The sequence below is a fragment of the Pongo pygmaeus genome, chromosome 9, assembly GCF_028885625.2.
Source record: "Pongo pygmaeus isolate AG05252 chromosome 9, NHGRI_mPonPyg2-v2.0_pri, whole genome shotgun sequence".
Lineage (NCBI taxonomy): Eukaryota > Metazoa > Chordata > Mammalia > Primates > Hominidae > Pongo > Pongo pygmaeus.
Window position 1 is genome coordinate 30,762,082 of NC_072382.2, and position 22,502 is coordinate 30,784,583.

At 37.2% G+C, this 22,502-nt stretch overlaps 1 protein-coding gene across 2 annotated transcripts in view; it reads right to left on the reverse strand.

The window, feature by feature from the left end:
• The window catches only part of RAG1 (recombination activating 1), a 63,867-nt gene that overhangs the window by 32,212 nt on the left and 9,153 nt on the right, over positions 1-22,502 (reverse strand). The window contains exon 2 of one of the 2 annotated variants that reach the window (XM_063670983.1): positions 6,067-6,125. The exons of the other annotated variant lie outside the window; for it this stretch is intronic. The gene's annotated coding sequence lies outside the window, so the exon portion shown is untranslated. The remainder of the gene's footprint in view (positions 1-6,066; positions 6,126-22,502) is intronic. 2 annotated transcript variants of the gene reach the window in all.

A 22,502-nucleotide genomic window follows, 5' to 3' on the forward strand; every position in this document is an offset into this window, starting at 1 on the left:
CCAAACCCAAACAATGAACTCAGAAAGAACAGTGAAAGTGAGACTTTTAATGACAGTCTTGCAAGATCGGGTGTCTGATAGGCAGGCACACCCAGCACAGTTTCAACAAGCAATTTATCCCCTAGTGCGCAGGTCCATCCCACTGTTCCTCATAGGCTGAGTACTATGGGGTCACAATCTTCCCAGATGTTGCCTATTGATTTTTGGGTAGGGTTGGTAGGTGGTTTTTTTTTTAGGGTTGTCTTGCTGCATTTTGTTGCAGCCCACAATGCATTGCAATCCTAGTTACCTCAGAAGCTCTTAAAGTATTTGACTTATGACCTAAGTAGCTGGACAGGCTGATTAACAACAGACGGAATGAGCTACTTTGCAGGCTAGTACGCTTTTATATTAGACTAAACTTTTGGTTCTGGTGAGGGCAACTAAGAGTGGGGGGCAAGAGGGAGAAGGGAGAGGCCAACAAGCAGGCATCGGCTATCCAAGCAGGGGCCTAGCATTTCCTGTTTCTTATGTCGTTTGCTGACCTAAGCCAATTCAAGGCACTTTGTCTTGGATATGGACCACTGTATACATTATTTCGTTTAGTGAATATAAACAGAAGTGTCAAAAGGCCTACCAGCACTAAACAGATACTTTCTCCATCCCAAAACTAAAAAGATGGAAAGAATATTGGAAATGCAATTCAGTGTTAATGTGTGTTCAACATTAATATGTGTCCATGTAAAATCATCTTGTGCACCATCTGAAATCATTTCATGTGCCACAATAAGACTTTGTGAAGCACCAAAGAATATGACGTCTAAGAATCCTCCCAATGTGACCTGTGTGTGTAACGAGTCATTTCACATCTGTCACTGATCAGCTGACAATGGAAAGTCAATTCAGGAGTATGCCCAGTGGGTGGCAAGATTGAACCGAATGCTGCAGATGCAGGACTTTCTTAATATAGCTTCATTGTTTACAGCCCGCAGCTGCTGTTTACAGCTCAGCACCACCCTTCCTCCTCACCTGCTATTTGTCTACATCTGCCTCTAGGTCCCTGAGGAAAACAACAGACCAGCATATCATGTCATGTGGAAACCGGAACTGGGGACTCCTAAATACTCATGTTTGTTGGGAGAAGGCCCCAGCCCCTCTTCCCTCACACCTTGTGGAATCTGAATTCACGTTTAAACCTAGGTAGGAAACAGAAAGGATCAAGATCACTGTGCCCCTGAGTCCAATTTGAGGATTTAAACCAATGAACTGTCGAAGTCAAAATAAAAAATGGAGAGACGAATCTCTGAAATGTAAGATTTTATTTGGGAAGAAAGAACTGCAGTTCGGACCATACACGGAGACTGGGCAGTCTTTGGTATGGCCAAAGAACAAAGAGAAGATTGGAGGTTTCATTTTAAAAAATGAAGAAAAGAGGCCGGAGGCTTTGGCTCACGCCTGTAATCCCAGCACTTTGGGAGACCAAGGAGGGCAGATCACGAGGTCAGAAGATCAAGACCATCCTGGCTAATACGGTGAAACCCCGTCTCTACTAAAAATACAAAAAAAAAAAAATAGCCATGTGTGGTGGCGGGCGCCTGTAGTCCCAGCCACTCGGGAGGCTGAGGCAGGAGAATGGCGTGAACCCGGGAGGCGGAGCTTGCAGTGAGCCGAGATCACGCCACTGCACTCCAGACTGGGCGACAGAGCAAGGCTCCGTATCAAAAATAAATACATAAATAAAATAAAGAAAAGAAATGTTAAGTATTGTTCTTTGAAAAGTTCACTGGCACTAGTAAGGCTCTGGGGGGCTGGCAAGCTTCAATTGGCGAGTGACATCGGTGAGTAAAATTAATCTTAGAGCCCTAGCAGGTTGTCTCAGAAACCATTAGACAAAACTGGTTGAAGATTACAGCAGGCAATTTCAGTAAGCAGGTTTGCAGAGAATTACATTCTTGGAGCAATGTTATGTGTTCTGACTACTTCTCCCCCAGCTTCTCGACTCTGTTTTAGTTAGGTATAACAAGAATGACTCAATTCGTAGGATCAATGTTCACACGACCAGCCCTCCAGCACTTTTAAGCATAAACATTGTGCTAGACAGGAATTATAGAACACAATAACCTGCTGCTTGAAAGCTACAGGTTAATTGGGCAGATGATATTAAAGCTATTGCTATTAATGGATGGAACAAAATAGAACATAACTGCTAAGTGACATGACAGAAACTAAAAGAAATGTTTCAGAGGAGATTCATAGAAGACCAAACGAATTCTTCTTTCCCAAATGTCCCTTTAAAATACCTGTGATTTACATTCAAAAAGAGAGAAAATTTCAGCAGTACTTGATATTAGTAATAAAAACTGGGGCTGGGTGCAATGGCTTATGCCTGTAACCCCAATATTTTGGGAGGCCGAGGTGGGCAGATCACCTGAGGTTAGGAGTTCAAGGCCAGCCTGGCCAATGTAGTGAAACCCTGTCTCTACTAAAAATATCAAAATTCTCCAGGCGTGGTGGCAGGTGCCTATAGTCCCAGCCACTCTGGAGGCTGAGGCAGGAGAATCACTTGAACCTGGGAGGCAGAGGTTTCAGTGAGCTGAGATAGCGCCACTGCACTCCAGCCTGGGCAACAGAGCAAGACTCTGTCTCGAAAAAAATAAAAACAAAAAAACTGGACATATGCAAGATCCCCAGAAGAAGTCTCTAAAGATTAGCAGATGATGGGTAGACAGAGTCTATATTAGTCACCTAGGGCTGCCATAACAAAACACCACAGACTGGATGGCTTAAACAAGCATTTATTTCTGACACTTCCAGAGGCTGGAAGACAAAGACCAAAGTGTCAGCAGGCCTGGTTTCTCTTGAGGCCTCTCCCGTTGGGTTGCAGATGACTGCCTTCTTGCTGCGTTCTTCCATAGCCCTTCCTCTGTGCATGCATCCCTGGTGGTGGTATCTTATAAAGATACCAGTCTTATTGGGTTAAGACCCCACCCTTACGACCGCCTTTAATCTTAATTACCTTCTAAAAGCCTGATCTCTAAACACAATAACACTGGGGTTGGGCTTCAACCTACAAATGTGGGGGGTACACAATTCAATCCACAAGAGTCTCAATCCATTCATCAATTTTTTCAGAGAAAATTGCCTGGAAGAAAAACAGAAGAAAAAGACTGAGAAGTAAGGGGAGGGAGAAAGAGAAAGTGCATTAATGATTGAATTGAGGCCTCTTCCTGAGCGACAGGACAGCCCCGTGGACAGGTTCCAGCTTGGAGATGGGTGGGAAAGGAGGTGACCCTGATGAACTGGGCAGCCCAGAGCAAACAGGCTTTGAAGCATGAAACTGAATTGAAAATCCACCTCAGATAAGAAGCTGTCACAAGTATTTGAGAAGCAGACTTCAAAGGCAAGAATAAAAATTTACTTCAGCCACGCATCACTGCACTAACCAAGAAATCAGCCAAAGGAAAAAAGGTTAAAGACCCCCTCAAAAAACCGCTCTAAAACTTCACTGTGCCTTTTTGCAAATGCAGCTTTAGACACATGTAAGATTTATGCTGAGTTCAATGAACATGTATTTGTTTTACCATCTAAAAGAAAATGCGTGAAACTAAAAGCAACCTGCAAAATGTACAACAAACCAAAAACCTGCCCCATTTGCTCTTATTCTTCCAAATAATTACCTATTGAATAGAGCAAGAACAATTTCAATGTGAGTTTGTTTGCCTTTGCATTTGGAAAGAAAGCTAGTATTGCCTTTTCTATATGTGGTAGATTCGGACTTTACACCCAAGCAGGAGCTGCAGCTAGCATTTGGGACTGCAGCTGGCCCCTGGACAGCACCCTGAATGGTGATAGGAGAAATAGGCAGCATACTGTTCTTTAACACTACTAGCTCTACATAGAATTCTCCTCTTTCAAGGATCAATAAGAGAACAAAATCAATGTGATATCTATGAAGAAATTCTACAGTACAATGAAACACATTTTTAATGACCAAATACTTTAGTAGAAAAGGCTTTTTCTAAAACAGAAGAAAAATTGCAACATTTTTACTTTTGTTCCTATAAGTACTTGCCTCCATTGAACAAGTAAGGGCCTTGGTAAGAAGATCAGCCAAGAAGAAAGTACAATGAAACTAACACCCAAGTAGAAGGGGTAAAATAAATTTATGCTTTAAAAGACAATTTTACAGCTTGGTAATGCAGAAGACAAACTGGAGGAACAATCCAGGATCGCATAAGAAATGAATAAAGAGATGAAAATAATCAGGGAAAAAAATGGAGATAGATAGATACTATAGGATAAGTGAAATGGTAAGTGGGTGTTCCCCCAAAGATAACTGAATCAAATCAAATGAAATGGAATGCAATCATTATTCAAGATGTAATTAAAGTCAGTTTTCCAGAGCTAAAACAAAGCTTTAGCTTTTTAGGGCTTATCATCATACTCTCATAAAGATAATGAACAGAGATCTCCTCAAGGCATAAGTTATTAAAATTTTAAAATTTAAAGAATAACAAAGGATCTGGAAAAAATCTTTTTCAAAGAAAAATACTTACCCTTGAAGCACAAAGATAAGGAAGTATGATAAAATAAAATGACTTTTTCTATGCTATTTGGTATTTTATTTGATTTTTTCTGTTTAAGCTTTACTGAGGTATAATTGATAGATTAAAAATATATAAATTGACGCACAAAAATGTACACATTTGATGAGTTTTGACATGTATATACACCCATGATACCATCACCACAATCAAGACCCTAAATATGTTTATCACCTCCGAAAATTTTCTTATGTTCTTTTACATTTTGTTTTGTTTTGCTTTTGTGTGAAGAACACTTAACACGAGGCCTAAACATATTTATTTAAACATATTTTAAAGTGCACAATACCATATTGTTAACTATAGATACTAGGTTGTACAACAGATCTCTAGAACTTACTCATCTTACATAACTGAGGCTCAATAGGTATAAAGATTTTTTATTTCTATTAAAGTTAGGAAAATGATTTCTGCCTCTGAATTGTTTTATTGTTGTTGTTTGTTTTGTATTTAAAATAAATACATTGGCCGGGCACGGTGGCTCACTCCTGTAATCCCAGCACTTTGGGAGGCCGAGGCAGGTGGATCACAAGGTCAGGAGATCGAGACCATCCTGGCTAACACGGTGAAACCCCATCTCTACTAAAAATACAAAAAATTAGCCAGGTGTGGTGGCGGGCACCTGTAGTCCCAGCTACTCGGGAGGTTGAGGCAGAAGAATGGGGTGAACCCGGGAGGTGGAGCTTGCAGTGAGCTAAGATCGCGCCACTGCACTCCAGCCTGGGCAACTGAGCGAGACTCCATCTCAAAAAATAAATACATAAATAAATTTACTTTATATATGTAGTATAAATATAAAATTTTTATTTACTTTATAAAATATAAATATTTTATTTACTTTATATATCCTCATCCTTTCACCTACCTATGCTATTTTTCTTAATTTGTCTTTTTAAAAAACTTTGAAATATATTACACATACAAAATGTTTTTATGCACAGTACGATGAATGTTTATAAAGCAAATACCCATAGAACTACCAAACAAATCAAGAAATAGTATCTTACCAGCATCTTAGATGCTCCTTTTTACTCACATCTTAGAGTAAATGCTTCTTGGTTTTATTTTAGACTTTTAATACCTAGAAATACCTCCCTAAGAGCAAGATTTTTGAAGTTTGTGTAAATAAAAGAGCAATAAACTTTTTTCTGGCTTCTTTCATTCAACATGATGGTTAAGATTCAGCCCATTTGTTGTGTATGGGTCTATTTTAGTTGGTTTCATTGCCATATTCTATTGTATAATATATCGAAACTTACTTAAGCATTTTACAGTGGGTAGCCATTTGAATTGTTTCCAGTTTTAACTAATAGTACTTCATTTCATTAGGTTTTTTGTAAGTTGTTTACAATTGGATTTGATGTTTTAATCCTATCCTTCCCTTGTAATAGGTGACTTCCATCCATTTATATTTATTATTACAAATGATTCACTTGTTTCTATTTTTTATTACTTTAGCTTCCCTAAGAAGTGGAAGACTCACCTAGTTAACTCTGTAGGAGAGAAAGAGAACTTGATAGATATCCACCTGGTCTAGCAGATCTGAAAGAGATGAATACCTGATAAGGACCAGAAATTAAATTATACATAATCCACAATGATGAGCTAACAATAATTATCTTTCATGGGTTAATGATATAGCATTGAAATATTTAAAACAAAAAAAAGACTATAGACAGAAATTCACTTGTAACAAGAAAACACACTACTATGTAATAAATTATATGTGTGTATCTATTTATTTTATTTATTTATTTATTTATTTATTTATTTATTTATTTATTTGAGAGGGAGTCTTGCTCTGTTGCCCAGGCTAGAGTACAGTGGCTCTATCTTGGCTCATTGCAACATCCGCCTCCCAGGTTCAAGTGAATTCTTCTGCCTCAGCCTCCTGAGTAGCTGGGATTACAGGCACACGCCACCATGCCTGGCTAATTTGTGAATTTTTAGTAAAGACAAGGTTTCACCATGTTGGCCAGGCTGGTCTCGAACTCCTGAGCTCAGGTGATTTGCCCACCTCGGCCACCCAAAGTGCTGGGATTATCACATCTGGCCTATATGTGTGTATAGATTTAAACAACGCATATATTATAATTAACGTGTTGAACTTGAAATAGATATATCTCAGACTTTACATCCTATTTTTAAAAAATGCTGACAACTTCTTTCAGGAATCCATAGAATTGTTGAACTTGAAATAGATACATTTCAGACTTTACACCCTATTTTAAAAAAATGCCAACAACTTCTTTCAGGAATCCATGGAATATTTACAAAAATTGATCACATGATAGACCTTGATGCATTCCAAAATGACAGAATTTTATGGAACAATCCTTCAGTCAAAATGTAATATAATGTAGTCAAAGGTAAAGAGAAAATTGTGATGATCTGAATGTTTCAAAACATAACCCTAATGGCTATTAGATCAAAGAAAGAAGTAAAATTACAATTTTAGTCCATTTACAGGGCAACACTACCACGTTAGAACTGGTAGGATACCCCAAAAGCCGTACTAAAATGTACATTGATAGACCTAAATGTATAAGTTTTTAAAATATAAATGAAATCAGCATGCAACTGAAAATTTTTAAAGGCTTAAAAATTAAATAAATTTTAAAAAGGCTTAAAAATTAAATAAATTTTAAAAAGGAAAGAAAAATGAAAGGAGAAAATAATTGTGGTAGACACATTGATTGCAAAACAGTCACAATCCTTCACCCTTCCCTACATCTTTTGCAATGTAACTTTGCACGTCCTCTCAACAAGAAGTAGAATCTATTTCTCCACTCCTTGATTCTAGATTGGCTTTCTGACACGCTTTGGTCAATAAAATGTGGCAGAAGTGAGGATTGCCATGGCAATGGAAAATATCCAGTATGGCAAATTGTACATCCTAAAGTGACACGTGACTTCTGCTCACATTTCACTGGGAAAACAAGTCATGTGACCACACCTAACTCCAAGGGGGCAGGACAGTACAGCCTTCCCATGGCCAGAAGGAAAACTAGAAACATTTGGTGAGCAAAACAGTGTTTATTATTGTATGAAACAATCTTTGTTTGTTTCTTGTTGCTTTTTTTTCTCTTTCTCCACTAGAGCGTACTTTTCATGAAAGCAAGGATCTTGCCTGTTCCTGCTGTATCATACAAAATTATTTGGTAATGAATCTGAAAATTTTATTAATGTAGAAAAATTTCTAAGACTATAATTTGAATTGCTTATAATTTAAATTGCTTAAGAAGTAGCCTATCTGAAGAGAGCAATTATGGAATAATTATAAATATGAAATAGATATAAATATTTAAAAATTACCTCCAAAAAGTCTTCAGGGATCAATATTTTTTTTTAACCAATGAGTTTCTCAAAATTCTTAGGAAAAGCTAATTATAATGCTACATTCATTTGATTTAGGTTATTTAAAGAGCTAAAAATACCAGGAATCAAGTGTAAGCCTTTACCAAAACCTGAAAAAAGTAGTATTACTTAAAAAAGTGGAAATTTTATCTGGATGCTTGGATGGATATTAGGACATCTGTTAGTAACTAATAAATAGTTAAATATAATTAATATCATACATATGATCACCTTAATCAAAAGTGAAGGATGCTTATCTCAATATCAATAATAATGATTACTATCACAAATCAAACATCAGCCAGAATACTACTTAACAAGGAAAGAATAGAGGCATCCCCATTTAAAAAACGGAGATAAGGGAAACAAAACACATTCACCATTATTTAACATTGTCTAAACATTTTAGCTGAGATCATGACATGAAACAGAACTAAAAAATAATCCATGAAAAGGAAGAGACAAAATTATCATTATTCTTCTTCCATATGGTTGCCTACTTAGACATTTTATGAATAAACTGATAAGTCTTTGAATTCATAAAAGTTTAGTAAAGTGCATATAAAATTAATGCCCCTGAATGTTAAGTAGGTGCACTGTGCACTGCTTACCAATATGCCTCAGTCCAATTCGACAGAACACAGGCACACACCCATTACATGAATTGGGTTTATTACTTACAGATGGGCAACAAGGGCAACATAAGCTGAAGATTCATTGTAAGCTGATCTCTCAAGGCTCAGGAAAGTTGCCCAGGGCAAATGGAATCTTATTTACGCGTACTCAACTAGCACAGCAGCTGAGGGACCCCAGAAAGTAGCACCCCCTCCTCTGGTTTTATACCATGGGGTCATATCACATGCTGGGCCTACGTGTTGAAAGACATCCTGTTTCTATGGGGAACCAGAACAGAACCGAGGTTGTTCTGGCTAGTTCCCTCTTATCTCAGGATGTTGCATTCCTAGCACATTCTGCAGCTATTCTTGAGAACTACAAGTGAAAAAAAGGGAACAATTCAGCTGGTCTGACCTCCCAGAAAACTGTTCTGCAACTATAATAGCTTCTTGCATATGCAACAGAATATATACAGCAGTTTTACCCTATACATTTATACCTATGATAAAGTTTATACATTAGGCATAGTAAGAAATTAACAATAAACTAATAATAAAATAGAATTATAACAACGTACTGTAATAAAAGTTAATGTAAATGTGCTGTCTGTCTCTCTTTCTCTCTCTCTCTCTCTCAAAATATCTTATTGTACTGTACCTACTTTTCTTCTTGAGATCTTTTAAACTCATAACACAGATGGCTGGCTAAGTGACTAAAGGGCAGGCAGCATATACAGCAGCAAATAAGCTGAGCAAAGGGACCAGGTAAGATTTCATCACACTTCTCAGAACAGTGTGCAATTTAAAATTTATAAATTATTTCTGGAATTTTCTATTTAATATTTTTGGGCCACGGTTAATCATGGATAACTGAAACCACAGAAAGCAAAACCACAGACAAGGTGAATTTCTGTACTAGAGACAAATTTCTGGAAAGCATCGGTCATAGATGAAGTTATTAAAATTATGCTATTGAATGAAATAGAAAAGTGTTTATAATATATTGCTAAATGAAAAGAGTATATCATATACTAATGTGGTACCATTTTTGTAAAATACAAATATAGATATTTAAAAATGATCAACATAAAATTAACATATATAATACTTCCCACAAAACACATAAAAATATTCCAGACAGACTGGAATGACAGACATAAAATATTAACACATAAAATATTAACACATAGTATCTCTAGTTTAGAATATTAAAAATAACTTTCAGTTTTTTCTCCATATCTTTCTTTTTTCCCAATATTTCTAGTGATTTTCTATTCAAAATAATATATTTAAAGGAAATTAAAAGGGATATATATTTGGGGAGTATATCTCATTAATAAATGCAATAAAAACATGAAATATCTAGAAATAATCTTAAAAAGAAATATATATAACTGCCCTAGAAATCACATTACTTTCCTGAGAGATAAATGGAGAATTAAGAAATGAGAAGGTATTTTGTGGATAAAAATATATAAGCATTCCTCAATCTAAAACTCAACATCATGCTAAATGGAAAAAAGCCATTACAAGCATTCCATTAAAGTCAGAAGGAAGAAGCAAGACTTCCATTTGCATTGCAATAAAGTATATAATATTTTCAAAGTTTCTAGTTCACATCATTTGATAAGAAAAAAGGTTATTGAATGGCCACAGGAAGTTCTTTAAACAGAAAGGAAATGGCAAAGTATCTTGGACCATCAGAAAAAACACATGGTAACTAAAATATCAGTAAATACAATAGACTTCCCTTCTCCTCTTGCGTTTTCTAAATTATGTTTGATGGCGAAAGCATCACCAAAATTATGTTTGATAGTGAAATGTAAAGGAGGTACGTTTTCTACATTACGCTCATATTAGTAAAATGATACCAGTAGACTGTATAGACTGTTTATATAAATCATATGTATACATATATATAATGTAATGCCTAGAGCAAAAATGTTGAAAATCTGTACAAAAAGACATACCACTATATAAAAAATCAAAATGGAATTCTAACGAATGTTTAAGCAATTCACAGAAAAAAGAAAACAGAGAAATGAAACACAGAGATAAAACAACTAATAAAACAGCAGACTTAAGCCACAACATACCAATAATTACATTAAGCAAATGGCCTTAATATACCAATTACAAGACAGAGATTGACAGAATGGATTAAAAAACATTCAACTATATGTTGTCCATATGAAACCCATTTCAAATATAATAATAAGGACGGGTGGAAAGTAAAATAATGGGAAAATTTTCATGTAAACATTAACCAAAAGAAAGCAAGAGTAGGTAGCTATATTAATAGCAGATAAAATAGATGCAAAGTAAAGAAAATTACCAAACACAAAGAGGGAGCTTATATAATGCAAAAATAACCCCTTAATCTGTCAAGAAGATGTAACAATTCTAAATGTGTATGCACCAAACAAATGTGTATGCATCAGACAATGTGTTGAAAAATAAGTGAAACAAAAACTGAAAAAACTGAAAGGAGAAATAGACAAATCCACAGTTATGGTTGGAGACTGTAACACCCTTCTCTGAGCAGTTGATGTAACACCTAGACAGAAAATTGGCAAGGATATAAGAACTCAACAGCACCATCAACAAGTAGGAGCTAAACAACATTTACAGAGCACTCCATCCAACAACAGCAGAATACACATTCTTTTGAAGGCCCTAAGGAAAATATATCAAGAAAAACCATAAAGAAACTCAACAAATTTCAAAGAATCAAAACATATCAAGTGCGTTCTCTGACTAAAATGAAGTTAAACTAGAAATCAACAATAAAAAGTTAGAAAAAAAATATCCAAACACTTTGAAAGCAAACAACATACTCCTAAGTAACCAGTGGGTCAAAGAAAAAACCTCAAAGAAATTTTAAAAATACATTAGACTGAATGAAAATGAGAATACAACTTATAACTCATAGGACACAACTAAAACAGTGGTAAGAGGGAAATCTGTAGCTCTAAATGCATATATTAGAAGAGAGAAAAAGTCTCAAATCAAAAATGTAAGCTCTTACTTCAAGAACCTACGGCTAGCTAGAAGAGAAAAATAAAGTCAAAGCAAGCAGAAGGAAAGAAGTAATAAAAAGAGGAGCAGAAATCAATGAAATTGAAAAGGCATACCTATATAGAAAATCAACAAAACAAAGACTCATTATTTGAAAATGTCAATAAAATGGACACAATTTGCAAAACATCTTGCAAGATGAACAAAGGAAAAACAGAAGTAATAAGTTATCAATGTCAGGAATGAAACCGGGATATCAGTATAGACCCTGCAGATTTAAAAAGTAAAATAAGGGAATAACAACAAACAACTCTGCACATATAAATTTAACAATTAAGGTGAAAATGGACTAATTCCTCAAAAAACATAAACAGCCACTGTTAACCCAAAATGAAATAATTTAAGTAGTTGCATAGTTATTAAGGAAACTGAATTTGCAATTTTAAAGAACTTTAAGAAAGGTAATCTCCAGAACTAATGGTTTCACCGAAGAATTCAACCAAATAGTGAATAAGGAATCGATATCAATTGTACACAATCTTTTCCAGAAAATAAGAGAAAAAAAAACCATTCCCAATTCATTCTGTAAAGCCAATATTAACCTTATACCAAAATGAAATGAAGATATTACATAAAGAAAATTCTAAATCAATATCCTTCCTGAATACAGATAAAAAATTCTTAAATATACAATCATGTCATCTGCAAACAGAGACAATTTGACTTCCTCTTTTCCTAATTGAATGCTCTTTATTTCTTTCTCTTGCCTGATTGCCATGGCCAGAACTTCCAATACTATATTGAATAGGAGTGGTGAGAGAGGGCATCCTTGTCTTGTGCCAGTTTTCAAAGGGAATGCTCCCAGTTTTTGCCCATTCAGTATGATATTGGCTGTGGGTTTGTCATAAGTAGCTCTTATTTTGAGATACGTTCCATCAATACCTAGTTTATTGAGAATTTTTAGCACGAAGTGCTGTTGAATTTTGTTGAAGACCTTTTCTGCACCTATTGAGATAATCGTGGTTTTTGTCGTTGGTTCTGTTTATGTGAGGGATTATGTTTATTGATTTGCATATGTTGAACCAGCCTTGCATCCCAGGGATGAAGCTGACTTGATCATGCTGGATAAAGCTTTTTGATATGCTGCTGGATGCGGTTTGCCAGTATTTTATTGAGGATTTTCGCATCAACATTCTTCAGGAATATTGGCCTTAAATTTTCTTTTTTTATTGTGTCTCTGCCAGGTTTTGGTATCAGGATGATGCTGGCCTCATAAAACGAGTTAGGGAGGATTCTCTCTTTTTCTATTGATTGGAATAGTTTCAGAAGGAATGGTACCAGCTCCTCTATGTACCTCTGGTAGAATTTGGCTGTGAAATCCGTCTGGTCCTGGACTTTTTTTCGTTGATAGGATATCAATTATTGCCCCAATTTCAGAACCTGTTATTGGTCTATACAGAGATTCGACTTCTCCTGGTTTAGTCCTGGGAGGGTACATGTGTCTGGGAATTTATCCATTTCTTCTAGATTTTCTAGTTTACTTGCGCAGAGGTGGTTATAGTATTCTCTGATGGTAGTTTGTATTTCTGTGGGATCGGTGGTGATATCCCCTTTATCATTTTTTATTGTGTCTATTTGATTCTTTTCTCTTTTCTTCTTTATTAGTCTTGCTAGTGGTCTATTTTGTTGATCTTTTCAAAAAAACAGCTCCTGGATTCATTGATTTTTTTTGAAAGTTTTTTTGTGTCTCTATCTCCTTGAGTTTTGCTCTGATCTTAGTTATTTCTTGTCTTCTGCTAGCTTTTGAATTGGTTTTCTCTTGCTTCTCTAGTTCTTTTAATTGTGATTATGTTAGGGTGTCGATTTTAGATCATTCCTGGTTTCTCTAGTGGCCACTTAATGCTATAAATTTCCCTCTACACACTTCTTTAAACGTATCCCAGAGATTCTGGTATGTTGTGTCTTTGTTCTTATTAGTTTCAAAGAACATCTTCATCTCTGCCTTCATTTCGTTATGTACCCAGTAGTCATTCAGGAGAAGGTTGTTCAGTTTCCATGTAGTTGAGAGGTTTTGAGAGAGTTTCTTAATCCTGAGTTCTAATTTGATTGCATTGTGGTCTGAGAGACAGTTTGTTATGATTTCTTTTCTTTTACATTTGCTGAGGAGTGTTTTACTTCCAACCATACAGTCAATTTTAGAATAAGTGTGATGTGATGCTGAGAAGAATGTATATTCTGTTGATTTGGGGTGGAGAGTTCTGTAGATGTCTATGAGGTCCACTTGGTGCGGAGCTGAGTTCAAGTCCTGAATATCGTTGTTAATTTTTTGTCTCATTTATCTGTCTAATATTGACAGTGGGGTGTTAAAGTCTCCCACTATTATTGTGTGGGAGTCTAAGTCTCTTTGTAGATGACATGATTGTATATTTAGAAAACCCCATTGTCTCAGTCCAAAATCTCCTTAAGCTGATAAGCAACTTCAGCAAAGTCTCAGGATACAAAATCAATGTGCAAAAATTATGAGCATCCCTATACACCAATAACAGAGAGACAAATCATGAGCGAACTCCCATTCACAATTGCCACAAAGAAAAAAAATACCTAGGAATCCAACTTACAAAGGATGTGAAGGACCTCTTTAAGGAGAACTTGAAGGAAATAAAAGAGGACACAAACAAATGGCAAAACATTCCATGCTCATGGAATGGATAGGAAGAATCAATATTGTGAAAATGGCCATACTGCCCAAAGTAATTTATAGATTCAATGCTATCCCCACCAACCTACCACTGGCTTTCTTCACATAATTGGAAAAAACTACTTTAAAGTTCATATGGAACCAAAAAAGAGCCAGCATAGCCAATAGAATCCTCAGCAAAAAGAACAAAGCTGGAGGCATCATGCTACCTGACTTCAAACTATACTACAAGGCTACAGTAACCAAAACAGCATGGTACTGGTACCAAAACAGAGATATAGACCAATGGAAAAGAACAGAGGCCTCAGAAATAACACTGCATAGCTACAACAATCTGATCTTTGACAAACCTGACAAAAACAAGCAATGGGGAAGGGATTCCCTATTTAATAAGTAGTGCTGGGAAAACTGGCTAGCCATATGCAGAAAGCTGAAACTGGATCACTTCCTTACACCTTATACAAAAATTAACTCAAGATGGATTAAAGACTTAAATATAAGGCCTAAAACATAAAAACCCTAGAAGAAAACCTAGACAATATCATTCAGGACATAGGCATGGGCAAAGACTTCATGACTAAAACACCAAAAGCAATGGTAACAAAAGCCAAAATTAACAAATGGGATCTAATTAAACTAAAGAGATTCTGCACACCAAAAGAAACTATCATCGGAGTGAACAGGCAACCTACAGAATGGGAGAAAATGTTTGCAATCTATCCATCTGACAAAGGGCTAATATCCAGAATCTACAAAGAACTTAAACAAATTTACAAGAAAAAAAACAAACAACTCCATCAAAAAGTGAGCAAAGGATATGAAAAGACTTCTCAAAAGAAGATATTTATGCAGCCAACAGACATATGAAAAAATGCTCATCATCACTGGTCATTAGAGAAATGCAAATCAAAACCACAATGAGATACCATCTCACACCAGTTAGAATGGCAATCATTAAACAGTCAGGAAACAACAGATGCTGGAGAGGATTTGGAGAAATAGGACTGCTTTCACACTGTTGGTGGGAGTATGTAAATTAGTTCAACCACTATGGAAGACAGTGTGGCAATTCCTCAAGGATCTAGAACTAGAAATACCATTTGACCTAGCAATCCCATTACTGGATATATACCCAAAGGATTATAAATCATGCTACTATGAAGACACATGCACACGTATGTTTATTGTGGCACTATTCACAATAGCAAAGACTCGTAACCAACCCAAATGTCCATCAGTGATACACTGGATAAAGAAAATGTGGCATATATACCATGGAATACTATGCAGCCATAAAAAAAGGATGAGTTCATGTCCTTTGCAGGGATATGGATGAAGCTGGAAACCATCATTCTCAGCAAACTACCTCAAGGACAGAAAACCAAACACCACATGTTCTCACTCATAATTGGCAGTTGGATAATGAGAACACATGGACACAGGGAGGGGAACATCACACACTGGGGCCTATCGGGGGTGGGGGGAGGGGGGAGGGATAGCATTAGGAGAAATACCTAATGTAATTGATGAGTTGATGGGTGCAGCAAACCAACATGGCACATGTATACCTATGTAACAAACCTGCATGTTGTGCACATGTACCCTAGAACTTAAAAAAAAATTCTTAACAAAATACTTGCAAACAGAATTCAACAATATATGAAAAGAATTTTGCAACATTTATCTCAAGGATGCAAGACTAGTTCAATATTCAAAACCCAGTTAATGTAATCGACCATTCTAACAACTCTGACAAGAAAAGTCACAATTACAGTGTTCTTATATAACATAGTGGTAGAAGTTCTAGCCAGTTCAATAGGCAAGAAAAGGAAATGAAAAGCATACAAAACACAAAGAAATGAAACCGTTTCTATTTGCAGATGACATGATTGTCTGTGTAGACAATCTGATAGAATTCACAAAAAAAAACCCTCCTAGAATTTAAAAAGTGAGTTTAGCAAAGCAACATAAGATAACCACTAAAAATATAAATTGTATTTCAATATACTAGCAATGAAAATGTGCACACTGGAAAATGATTTATTTATTTTTGTAATATCATTTAAATTGCTCAAAAAAAGCTTAGCTATAAATCTAACAAAACATATACAAAACATGTAAAGGACTTGCATTCTGAAAACAACAAAATGATGATGAAAGAAGTCATAGAAGATCTAAATAAATTGAGACATACCATGTTCATTGACTGAAATATTCATATATAGTAAAAGTATGAATTCGCTTGCAAATTAATACACAAATCTAACACAATTCTTATCAAAATACTGGCAAGAATTTTTTAAGATTGACAATATTATTCTAAAATTTATATGGAAGGTAAACGACTAAAAGAGCTTAGGGAATTTTAAAAATCTAAAGTAGGAAGAATTTATCTACTTGACTTCAAGACTTATTATATAGCTACAGTAATCACAACTTTGTAGCATTGGTGGAGGGATAGACATAAAAATCAATGAAAAAAATTGAGAAACCAGAAATAGACCCACATAAGTACACCCAATTTTTTTTGACAATGGTGCAAAAACAATTCAATAGACAAAAAATAGCCTTTTAAACAAATGGTACTAGAGCAATTGGATATCACAAAGAAAAGAAGGAAAAAGAGAAGAAAGAGGGGAAGGGATGTAGGGAGAAAGGAAAGAAAGGAAAAAAAGAACAAGGAAGGAAAGAGAGGGAAGGAAGGAAGAAAAGAAAGAAGGAAGGAAGAAAAAGACTTGACCTAAGTCTCATCTCTTAATACAGAAACTCAAAATGAATCACAGTAAAAAAGACTAACAATCCAATTAGAAAACGGGCAAATGATATGAAAAGACATTTTTGCCAAATAGAATATATGGATGGCAAATAAGTAAATGAAAAGATGTTACACATTTTTAGCCATTAGGAAAATGCAAATTAAAACTACATTGAGGCCAGGTGCGGTGGGTCATGCCTGTAATCCTCAGCACTTTGGAAGGCCGAGGTGCGTGGATCACTTGAATCCAGGAGTTTGAGGCCAACTCTGGCAACATAGTGAGACCCCTGTCTCTACAAAAATTATGGAAAATAGCCAGATGTGGTGGTGTGTGCATGTATTCCCAGCTGCTTGGGAGGCTTAGGTGGAAGGATCACCTGAGCCAGGGAAGGTGGAGCCTGCAGCGTGCACTGATTGCATCATTGCGTTCCAGCCTGGGCAAGAGAGTGAGACCTTGTCTGAAAAAAACAAAACAAAACAAAACAAAAAAAAACAGCACACACAACATTGAGATATAAGTACATATTTATCAGATGCCTAAAATAAAGCTAAATCACTTATACATTGCTGGTGGGAATGTACCTTGGTAGAGACACTCTAAATAACTACTTTGCCATTTCTTTTCTTTTCTTTTCTTTTCTTTTTATTATACTTTAAGTTCTAGGGTACATGTGCACAACATGCAGGTTTGTTACATATATATACATGTGCCATGTTGGTGTGCTGCACCCATTAACTCGTCATTTACATTAGGTATATCTCCAAATGCTATCCCTCCCCCCTCCTCCAAAGCTAAAATGCAATTACCATGACTCAGTAATTACACTCCTGGATTTAACCCAGAAAAATGAAAATTTATGTTCACACAGAAACCTGCCACAGGAATGTTCATAGCCAACCCCAGTCCAAAAATCTACACACTATATTATTCCACTCATATAAAATTCTTGAAATGATAAAAGTATAGAAATAGAGAACAGATTAGTAGTTTGGGGGGTTTAAAGGTGGATAGAGGAGGAGAGAGTGGGTGTGGTATAAAAGGGCAACATGACGGATGGATCCTGGTGATAGCAGAAATATTCTATATCTGACTGTATGAATGTCAAGATATTGTCATATTAGCCTACAGTTTTGCATGGTGTTACCATTGGTAGAAACCGAGTAAAGCATAAATGGAATTTCTTATATCTTATAATTGCATGTAAATTTACAATGATCTCAAAATTGAAAGTGTAATTTTTTTAAAAAAATTATGCAATGGCCAGCAAATGCAATTGTGAACTTGGACTGGAAACTGGATGGAAGCCCAAGCCAAACATCCATCTCTAACAGATATTTGAAGTACATTTGGAGAAATTTAAATATGGGTGTGTATTGGATAATGTTTATTATGTAAGTTAAGTTTTCAAGTGTGATAATTATATTATAGTTATGTAGAAAACTCTCCTTGTTCTTAGTTGTATTAGCCCATTTCACACTGCTGATAAAGACATACCCAAGACTGGGCAATTTATGAAAGAAAGAGGTTTACTGGACTTACAGTTCCACACGGCTGGGGAGGCCTCACGATCATGGTGGAAAGCAAGGAGGAGCAAGTCACATCTTACATGGATGGCAGCAGGCAAAGAGAGAGCTTGTGCAGGGAAACTCCCATTTTTCAAACCATCAGAACTTATGAGACCCATTCACTATTATAAGAACAGCACAAGAAAGACCCACCCCCATGATTCAATCATCTCCCACCAGGTCCTTTCCATAACATGTGGGAATTATGGGAGCTACAAGATGAGGTTTGGGTGAGGACACAGAGCCAAATCATATCATTCCACCCCTGGCCTCTCCCAAATATCATATCTTCACATTTCAAAACGAATCATGCCTTCCCAATAGTCCCCCTAAGTCTCAGCTCATTTCAGCATTAACTCAAAAGTCCACAGTCCAAAGTCTCATCTGAGACAAGGCAAGTCCCTTCACCTATGAGCCTATAAAATCAACAGCAAGTTAGTTACTTCCTAGGTACAATGGGGGTACAGGTGTTGGGTAAATACACCTGTTCCAAATGGGAGAAATTGGCCAAAACAAAAGAGCTAAAGAGCTCATGCAAATCCAAAATCCAGCAGGGCAGTTAAATCTTAAAGCTCCAAAATTATCTCCTTTGTCTCCATGTCTCAAATCCAGGTCACGCTGATGCAAGAGGTGGGTACTCATGGTCTTAGGCAGCTCTGCCCCTGTGGCTTTGCAGGGTACAGCCCCTCCCAGCTGCTTTCACAGGCTGGTGTTGAATGTCTGCAGCTTTTCCAGGCAAACAGTGCAAGCTGTCAGTAGATCTACCATTCTGGGGTCTGGGGGATGGTGGCCCTCTTCTCACAGCTCCACCAGGCACAGCCCCAGTAGGAACTCTATGTGGAGGCTCCGACCCTACATTGCCTTTTCACACTTCCCTAGCAGAAGTTCTCCGTGAGGGTCCCACTCCTGCGCAAACTTCTGCCTGGGCATCCAGGCGTTTCCGTACATCTTTCTGAAATTTAGGCAGAGGTTCCCCAACCTCAATTCTTGACTTCTGTGCACTCGCAGGCTCAACACCACATGGAAGTTGCCAAGGCTTGGGGCTTGCACCCTCTGAAGCGACAGCCCAAGCCATACCTTGGACCCTTTTTGTCATGGCTGGAGCAGTTGGGACACAGGGCACCAAGTCCCAACACAGCACACAGCACAGGAGCCCTGGGCCGGGCCCACAAAACCACTTTTTCCTCCTAGGCCTCTGGGCCTGTGATGGGAGGGGCTGCTGTGAAGGCCTCTGACATACCCTGGAGATATTTTTTCCATTATCTTGGAAATTAACATTCAGCTCCTCATTACTTATGCAAATTTCAGCAGCTAGCTTAAATTTCTCCTCAGAAAATGGGATTTTTTTTTCTATTTCATTGTCAGGCAGCAAATTTTCCAAACTTTTATGCTCTGCTTCCCTCATAAAACTGAATGCCTTTAACAGCACCCAAGTCACCTCTTGAATGCTTTGCTGCTTAGAAATTTCTTCCACTAGATACCCTAAATCATCTCTCTTAAGTTCAAAGTTCTACAAATCTCTAGGGCAGGGACGAAATGCATCCAGTTTCTTTGCTAAAACATAACAAGAGTCACCTTTTCTCCAGTTCCCAACAAGTTCCTCATCTCCATCTGATACCACCTCAGCCTGGATTACATTATCCATATCATTATCAGCATTTTGGTCAAAGCCATTGAACAAGTGTCTAGGAAGTTCCAAACTTTCTCACATTTTCCTGTCTTCTGAGCCCTCCAAGCTGTTCCAACCTCTACCTGTTATCCAGTTCCAAAGTTGCCTGCCCATTTTCAGATATCTTTTCAGCAGCACCCACTCTGCTGGTACCAATTTACTGTATTAGTCCATTTTCACACTGCTGATAAAGGCATACCCGAGACTGAGCAATTTACAAAAGAAGGAGGTTTATTGGACTCACAGTTCCACATAGCTGAGGAGGCCTCACAATCATGGTAGATGAAAGGCACATCTCACATGGCAGCAGATAAGAGAAGAGAGTTTGGGCAGGGAGACTCCCATTTTTAAAATCATCAGATCTAGTGAGACTCATTCACTATCATGAGAACAGCACAGGAAAGACTTGCCCCCATGACTCAATCATCTTTCACCAGGTCCCTCCCACAACACATGGAAATTGTGGGAGCTGAAAGATGAGATTTGGGCCAGGCGCAGTGGCTCAAGCCTGTAATCCCAGCACTTTGGGAGGCTGAGGAGGATGGATCATGTGAGGTCAGGAGTTCGAGACCAGCCTGACCAACATGGAGAAACCCCGTCTCTACCAAAAATGCAAAATTAGCTGGGCGTGGTGGCACGTGCCTGTAGTCCCAGCTACTCAGGAGGCTGAGGCAGGGGAATCGCTTAAACCCAGGAGGCGGAGGTTGCAGTGAGCCGAGATCATGCCATGGCACTCTAGCCTGGGCAAAAAGAGCAAAACTCCAACTCAAAAAAAAAAAAAAAAAGAAAAGATGAGATTTGGGTGGGGACACAGAGCCAAACCATATAATTAGTATAATGAAATATTTAAGGATAACATGTAACAATGCCTGCCCCTTACTCTCAAACCATTGAGAAATTATAAACTGGAGAAAGGGAAGTGAGATGAAAGAAGGAAAGGAAAGCAGCTCCATAACCAATAGCTATAAACTTTGTCCCATATTTTAAGAGTTAAGATCTCAACTAACAAAGTAATCTTTAATGTCTCACTGGCCTGGACAAACACAGCAATTCCTTTTTACAACACTAATGTTTTACTTTCTTAGATAAAGTCTGTAACTCTTTTATATATCTGATATGTTTTACTGGATAGATACTGTAACCTTTTTCAAATACATGTTATCACTACATTTGAATAGCTTTTTTCAGCCAGGTGCCATGGCTCATGCCTGTAATCCCAGCACTTTGGGAGGTCAAGGCAGGTGGAACACCTGAGGTCAGGAGTTTGTGACCAGCTGGCCAACTTGGGGAAACCCCGTCTCTTCCAAAAATACAAAAATACAAAAAATTAGCTGGGCGTGGTGACACGTGCCTGTAGTCCCAGCTACTCGGGAGTCTGAGACAGGAGAATCACTTGAACCCAGGAGATGGAGGTTGTAGTGAGCCAAGATCACGCCACTGCACTCCAGCTTGGGCAACAGAGCAAGACTTAGTCTAAAAAAAGAAAAAAAATTAAAAAATAAATAGCCTTTATCCAGTTTGTGAACATATGACTCACATTTCCCTCTTGGCTGAATGTCCTTGGGTCTCGTCTTCCCCACTGCAATGTCAGCAAGAAAACAAGGTGATTCTTTGAGGTGGCTTTAGATTGCATTCCTCTCAAAAGAAAGCTTGTGATGTTGATGAATTTAGGAACTGTGGGATAGTGGTCCTCAAGCCCTGGTGGGTAAGCTCTTCCTTCCTTTCCCAATGTAGTTCTTATATAAACAGCAAGACTATGTTTTAAATTTTTAAATTGGTAGTCAATTTAAATTTAAATTCCAATCACGGTGGCTATTTCAGAAAGTAGAGCTGAGTTGCAAAATATTAAGGAGGACATTTTTACTTTTTATTTTATAATCTGTAACATGACTATTTTCTCTTGTCTGTGAATTTGAATTTCTTTTTAAAGTTGTGGGTGTGGGTTGGTGGGAGGGCGTGGAGGGGTTATGTTCATTTGGTTTTTAAGACAATACTCAATCTTAGAATCCTGGAAAGAACAAATAGGATGATACCAAGAGCCAGATGGAACACAAATTGATATCTTTCTGGGAAGTCATTTGTAACAGGAGTCACAAATATTCACAGCCTTTGGCCTACCAATTTCCATTGAAGGAATCCTTCTTAAAGTCATAATTTAAAATGATGACAAAGATTCATGCAAAAAAAGTTCATTGGCACATTATAAATGCAAAGGTGGAAGAAATAACCTAATGTTCAACCT